This window comes from Chroicocephalus ridibundus, chromosome 5 (assembly GCF_963924245.1).
Source record: "Chroicocephalus ridibundus chromosome 5, bChrRid1.1, whole genome shotgun sequence".
Taxonomy (NCBI): domain Eukaryota; kingdom Metazoa; phylum Chordata; class Aves; order Charadriiformes; family Laridae; genus Chroicocephalus; species Chroicocephalus ridibundus.
In genome coordinates this window covers 28,976,851-28,984,009 of record NC_086288.1, presented here as the reverse complement: position 1 = coordinate 28,984,009, position 7,159 = coordinate 28,976,851, and the positions used below count along the sequence as shown (strand labels likewise).

The following is a 7,159-nucleotide window of genomic DNA, read 5'->3' as shown; positions in this document are numbered from 1 at the left end:
TACTCAGAGCCCCGTCCAACCTGACCTGGAATGTTTCTGGGGATGGGGCATCTACCACCTCTCCGGGCAGCCTGTGCCGGTGTTTCATCACCCTCATCATAAAAAATTTCTTCCTTGTATCTAGTCTAAATCTACCCTCTTTTAGTTTAAAACCATTACCCTCGTCCTATTGCAACAGGCTCTCATAAAAACTTTGTCCCCATCTTTCCTGTAGGCCCCCTTTAAGTACTGAAAGGCTGCTATAAGGTTTCCCTGGAGCCTTCTCTTCTCCAGGCTGAACAACCACAACCCTGTCTCCATAGGAGAGGTGCTCCAGCCGTCTGATCGTTTGTGTGGCCCTCCTCTGGACCCACTCCAACAGATCTATGCCTTTCCTGTGCTGAGGGCTCCAGAGCTGGACACAGTACCCCAGGTGGGGTATTACCAGTGTGGAGTGAAGGGGCAGAATCACCTCCCTTGATCTACTGGCCATGCTTCTTCTGATACAGTTCAGGATACAGTTGGCTTTCTGGGCTGCGAGCACACATTGTTGGCTCATGTCCAGCTTTTCATCCACCAGTAGCCCCAAGTCCTTCTCCTGCTGTGAATCCCGTCATCCCCCAGCCTGTGTTGATACCAGGCGTTGCCTCAACCCAGATGCAGGACCCTGCATTTGGCTTTGTTGAACCTCATGAGGTTCACACAGGCCCACTTCTTGAGCTTGTCCAGGTGCCTCTGGATGGCATCCCGTCCCTCAGGCCTGTCAACCACACCACTAAGCTTGGTGTCATCCACAAACTTGCTGGGGATGCACTCGATCCCACTGTCTATGTCACTGATGAAGATGTTAAACAGTACTAGTCCCAATACAAACCCCTGAGGGACACAACTTCTCCCTCATGCTTGAGCGGATCAGGAATAATGCACGCCTTCAAATGTTTTGAGAGGTTAGGGCATCTCTGGTGACACAACAGCTCATGAAGGCAGGCTCGGCCTTCAGCTGGGATAAGCTCTGGCCAGCAAATTTCTGCATTTAACCCTTAGAGTCCCCCGTGCCACGTCTGCTTGTAAGCTTCAGTTGACCCTGAGGGAGACAGGCACGGGTGAGAGACAAGGGGGGGAACAGAGGGAGCCCACATTGATGGGTTACAAACTTGAATTGTTTGGGATGGGAAAGCAGCCCGCAATCTTTTGACCAAAATTGTCCTGGCAAGAAGCATGGTAATAATAACTGCCCTTTTAAAAGGATAAAGGCAAATCCCAGCGCCGAGGCTGGTAGGATCTCTGAATTCTTTGCGGCTTAATCACAGCAAAGCAGTCAACCATGAGGGTAGCTCTTAAAGGATGTGTGACAAACGTGCTGGGCTTGCAATACAGCAAACCTACAGCTATTTATTGTTTCCTGGCTTTTCGGGGGGTGCAAGACCATGGTGGTGGCAAGAAGTCACGTTGAAAGCATTAGTGGAAAGACTCTCATTGCCCTCCCATTGAGGGCAGATCCTTAGGGCAGAGGTCTCTCTCTTGGACTGAAATATTTCATTAACTGCAACTGAATTAGGTATAGCTAAGCCCTCAGATTGTGTCCAGAAGAAATAATATGCATTTTACCTCCTGCCCCATTCACCAGTATAAACAAATTAGAGATACACTTTAAGCATGTCATAAACCACTCCTCGCTTAAATTTATGCGGTCTTAATAGCACTGCATTTAGAATAAACTCCCAAGTGAGATAAACACAGTCAGAAAATAAGGCTTTTGCTCTCCTGGAAACAAAATATATTCTTTTGTCACTACTAAATAATGAGAACATTAGTACAAAACATCAGGAAACATTTAATAGGGCGTAAGTGGAGGATTTAGTAAGAAGAATATGTAACAGCAATTTTTTTTCTGTCCAATGGAGAAGAACTTGGGAAAAGCCATGCCATACAAGACACCAGTGTGTGGCCCTGGTTGTCACTTCTGCCTCCCCACCCCAGGAGCAAGACCCATGTACGAGCACAAAAGCTGTTCCTTAAAATATGGTCAGTGACCTGAATGCAGGAGCTGCTGGAGCTTGAAGCTTTGTTTTATTAATCATTTTTCATGCATTTAGTTGAGGATTAGCATAGGCTGCCAGCTTTATCAGCATTAATTTAGAGTACCTTGAGGTATTGAGGACAGAGCCGTCTGCTGCTCATATAATGTCAGTGTGTCGCCCCCACCCCCTGCTCCCCCAGCCCCGTCTGCTGAGGATTAAGAAACCATTAGGCCAAAATGAACGCTTCAGATATGCAGCGCTTGTTACAGCTTTGCGGTTGCAGCAGAGGGGAAAGGAAAACACGCAGAAAACGGCACTTGCAGGTCACTTTGCAGCCAGAGGATGGCTGGGGCTGCGGCAGCAGCAAGCCCTGTGCACCTATGCTGCTGTAGTCCCGTCCCCCCGAGCAAAACTGATACCTCCAGAAGAAAACACAGCCTCCTAGCAGCACAGAGGCCCACAAAGCTCATTAGTAGAAGCATCACGTCTTTAAACAACAAGGCTAAAAAATAACTGAGAAAGATGAGAGATGCATCCTTCAGGCTGCAGCACGCAGCCTCGGCGGGTACCTGTGCAGCTCGCTCCCACGCAGCTCACATACCTTCTGGCTGGCTAACCACCTCTTGACAAAGCAAGTCCAGCAAACTTGAAGGGACATGCCCTCCCCTCTATCCCACTGGTACCTTCAATAGATTTTTTTGCCACGGCAAAGGTTGCAATCTGCATAGGGCCTGGAAACTATCTTGGGAGCAGAAAGTACTGTGGGACGGTTTGCCTACAGCCTGAAATAGTCAGCTGCAGCTGTAACAACACAGCAATTAACACCTCCCTAGTTGAGCAATTAATGGTTCTCTACTTCAGAAGGATATCTGGGCATAGAACTGCTAGAAGAGCTGAACATCTTCATTCATCATCTAAATCCAAGGAGGCCTGAATCGGCAACCACCACCCACATCTGCAAACACTTCCTCCTGGCTGAATCCAGGCAGTGGGGCAGAATTCAACAAAAAGTCCACAGGAAACCTCTAGCAGCATTTGAGAAGCTCGTAACTCTGCGTAGTGTAACTACCTAGTCTCAATCTAAAGCACCTGCCTCCCCTTGGGCTTGTTCCATGTGCCAAGAATACCATCAGGTGTCTTCAAGCAGAAGGGCTTGGAACTGTAATCAGATCAGAGGGACAATCTGGGCTCTGGGAGTGACTGAGCACCCTCAGAGGCCTCTTTCCACCAGAGCATACAGCAGACCTGGAAGAGTAATTGTACTCTTGTGTTTGTCTGCAGTACGCTCAGCGTTTCCTCTGGGATGCAATTATGAGATGAGAACAAATTAAATTCAGAGGTAGGTGCACCACCTGCACGGTAATGTTGTCACCCTACCATAAAATAAAAGACAAAAATCTCTAGAAAGTCATGATGAGGAGAACATTAAAAAGTAGCTATGGTTTGCCAAAACCAGGTTTCTTTACACCCAAGCCCTACTTGACCCAAGAGTCTTTTACCAACACTGAAGCAGAGTATAAAGAGCTACCTTGGGCCTGGCTCATTTATCAGCTGAAAACCACAGTCACACACACACCAGAGTTTTATCTGGTGCATCCACATAGCTTGGGATCTCCTACAAGCAGCTGTGCTCCTCACTGACCCCTGCCAGAGATTATGGCCCTCCCAGAGCAGCAGCCGCTCACCGTACCTCAGTTACAACCAGCTGATCACTGCCAAGCAGCTGTTGCTACTTTGGCTCCTTTGGATGGAAGGGGGTTCAAGAAGACCTACCTGATCCCCTGCTCTGGCAGGTGGTAGGTGGCAGTCTTGAGGTGTGAAGGACAGCAGCTTCAGCCAGCACCGCAGCAGCTGGAAAAAAAAATGTGAGATAAAGCTATGAACCAAAAGATGTTTTCCCATGCTGGTGTACCTTCTTGGCTGGCCACGTCATGCCCACTGGGCCAGCACATCTGGGCTTCCCACTGCTTATGGGCTTCTTACAAGAGGCTGCCGTGCATTTGTACCCCTTGTAGATTTTGGCGTGTGTCAGTCAAAGAAATGGCTTCTGGAGTCATGATAGTGACTTTGTACTGATCTTAGCAGTAAGGGAAGGCATTAACTGATGTACTGTTTAAGTCTAAGACAAAAGCTCCCTCAGCATAATTACTCATGATCTATGGAAAGAGTATGTTATGCTGTGTTGGTCAGACTGGTCCCTAGCAGGCAGGGGCTGCTACCGACAGGAATGAACGAGCAGGTAGTTAACATGTTTATCAGTGTTTCGTACAGGCAGATGGGATTGTGTACATCTGCCTTTGTCTGTGCTTGAACAACAGATGATGTGTTGCAGAAAGACACTGGAGTTCTCCAGGAGCAGTTGTTGCAGAGATATACAGAGCTTTAAACCGCAAGAGCTACCTCCAAATGCTCAGACCACATAAGGAAACTGGCTGTGGTCTTGAAAAACAGCTGGTGAATAAATCAGGCACTTTATAGGGCTGGGACCCAAGTTAATGCAGCTTCTGAACTGCAGCTGGCTTCACTCTGTCTGGCTCAGGACATGGGCAACGGCCTGTGTGCCTGCACCTAGCCATGTCGTCGTGCCCTGGGAGAGGCACTGTTGACTTTGAGCAGTGACAGTGCCTGGTGCTCAGCAGCAAATAAAGCTTTCTCAGGGATAAGCTTCCCATTAACTGTTTCTTTGAAGTCCTGTCTGGGGAGGCTGCCATGATATCCAGCAAGAGAATAAGACAATTGCTCTCATGCCACCTTGCGTCACTCACCAGAGGGACTAGAGCACAGCAGTACAGAGAAGATAATCACACTTTTGTGAGTATGTGCCTGGTTTCAGTTTGTTTAAGTGTCTAGTTCTTGGCCGTTGTATTCAATCTTATTTTTATTAGGGTCTTAAAACTTGTACAGCATGGAGAAGTTTGTACCTCAATGGGAGCTTTCCTAATGCAGTAAAATACAACCATAAGTGCCAGAAGCACAGGTTGCTCTCTGGCATTTTTGTATAGTGCTCTTCTCTTGCCTCATTAGTTTTGTAAGCATCTGAGGTTGCTAGAAATCCATGTAATTTATACTAAATCAGTAAAGCAAGCAAGCTGAAACACAAACTTACCGAGGCCCCTCTAACTTCCACGTTGTGTGTTGCTGCAGACAGAAAACGGGTTGCTTGAGGGAGAGAGAGCTGGGGAGGCCGCTGATGCTGTGCTGTTTCACTGACAAACATCTCACTGGACACATACCAAAGGGAGTAGCGGGCAGGGATATGACTACAAAACAGGGGCTACAGTGGTGATGCAGGGATGCCGTGGGCAGGAGCACCACCACCTGCAGCCGGAGACGTACAACGACCCGTGGCTCCGGACGTTGAATAGTGGTGTGCAATACCCTGTCTCTGGTACACTTTCTTCTTGCCATACTTTTTTTTTTCCCCCACTTGTTCAAACGGTTCTAAGTTGAGGAAAGAAAAAGGCCAGCCTGTTTTGCTTTGCAGGCTATATTCCTATGGGATGCTGCTCCTTAAAGAGCACAGCTGCATTGCTGTGAGGCAAACAAGCCCGCCCACCAGGGTTTGAGTTTGTTCTCTATGGGTGGCCAGATTATATTCTCCAAAAAACACCCCAAACCACCCCTAACCTCACAGATAAATTACCAACAGGCATGTAGCACTTCCACACTCTCCACTTGCTCATTCTGCTTAAACACCAGAATTTTGTTTTCCTCTCTCTTTGCTATATGCATATTTAAGCAGCTGCATATCTTTCCCATTTTAGAAAACATCGCTTGGGGAAAAAAAGAGGGTGCAAAGAGACTTTGCTTTTTACTGCAGGACAAATATATTATCAGGTGTGATCCACCTGAAATCTTTGCAGATTTGCTTTCGTATTTCCTTTGACCGAATGGGTCACTAAAATGAGTATGAATTGATGAAGTCCATCCAGCCCACTATCCATTATTTCCCTGGGAAGGACAGTAATGAGTGCTAAGGAAGAACAGACAGAAAATAAGAGCGAGCACACCTGTAAGTAACCCTACCTGTTCAGCTTGGCCACAGGGGGGCTGCCATTCATGTTACTGTGTTTGCTTCTGATGGGCAGTCAATGCAACATCACTTCTGAGCAGGAAAAGTAGATTTCAGAAAAAAGACTGTTATTGAACACAGACTTTTTTTTTCACCCTCCTTTTACAAACAGCCGAGCTAACAGGGTATTTATCTTCCTTACCCAGGGGGTGCAGATGGGCTCCTCTGCACCAACAGGTCAGAAATTCTGGGTGGCCTTGAGAGGATCTGCTGAGAACTGATGGGCATGGTGAGTCAGTTGGCTTGGCATTACTCTCCGAGAATCCCTAATTTCCCCATTTCTAAAAGCAGGAAATAACAATGCCATAATTATCTTGAAAGGGCATCAAAAAGCTTAATTAAATAATGTTTGTTGAGCGGCGGAGGGTCCTTGGGTGGTGTGAGTGCTTTTGTGGCATTACTCCGTTCCAGTGCTGGTCTTTACCAAAATTACAGGAGAAAAGGGCAGAATTTAAAAGTGACTATTTCCACAAACCTTGGGCTTCTGACTCTGCAGGCTACGGCACAAAGGCAACCCCGAATCCTGCTTGTTCGAGCCTGCTCTAAGGTGGTTAATATTTGCTAGGTGTTGAAATGCTCAGACACATTTCACCCTGAGGTGTTTAGAGCTGTGATCTGCAGGGCCAAATGAGAGGGATGTACTAGGAAACACATTAGAGTTCTTCCTGTGAGCTTGTGATTCTTTCCCTTAACATTTTTGCACAGTTTCAAGCCAATGATTAACTTTCCATTAGCAAAATAAGGGCTATAAACAACTGGGAGAACTCACTGGGCGTGCTCTTGATATAACGGTTTGGGCTGAGCTGGCTTCTGTGCTGCTCCAGCACTGGTGCATAGTGGGAGCATGGAGGCTATAAAGCGTGCTATTACTGCAGTTAAAAGCCAGGTGAAACTTTAGCTCAAGGGAGCACAAAGACTGGGGTTTTTTTCCTCTGCAGTAACTGATCAACCAGACTAGGCAAGGCTGGAGTCAGCTGCCTGTGTGGTGAGCTGGCTGCTCAAGGGGCACAAGCCAGCAGCCTGGTGGTGGTCTGCTTCCATGAGGTGCAACACCTCAGACGACGTCCCACAGCATCTCTCAAGCTGA

At 47.4% G+C, this 7,159-nt stretch overlaps 1 long non-coding RNA gene across 1 annotated transcript; it reads right to left on the bottom strand.

The window, feature by feature from the left end:
* Positions 1 to 3,800: 3,800 nt before the first annotated feature.
* LOC134516124 (uncharacterized) lies at positions 3,801 to 6,285 on the bottom strand. The gene is made up of 3 exons (XR_010071226.1): positions 6,215 to 6,285; positions 6,027 to 6,105; positions 3,801 to 3,851 (listed from the first exon to the last, which is right to left on the bottom strand). It is a non-coding gene; the product is annotated as an uncharacterized LOC134516124 (long non-coding RNA).
* Positions 6,286 to 7,159: the final 874 nt, after the last annotated feature.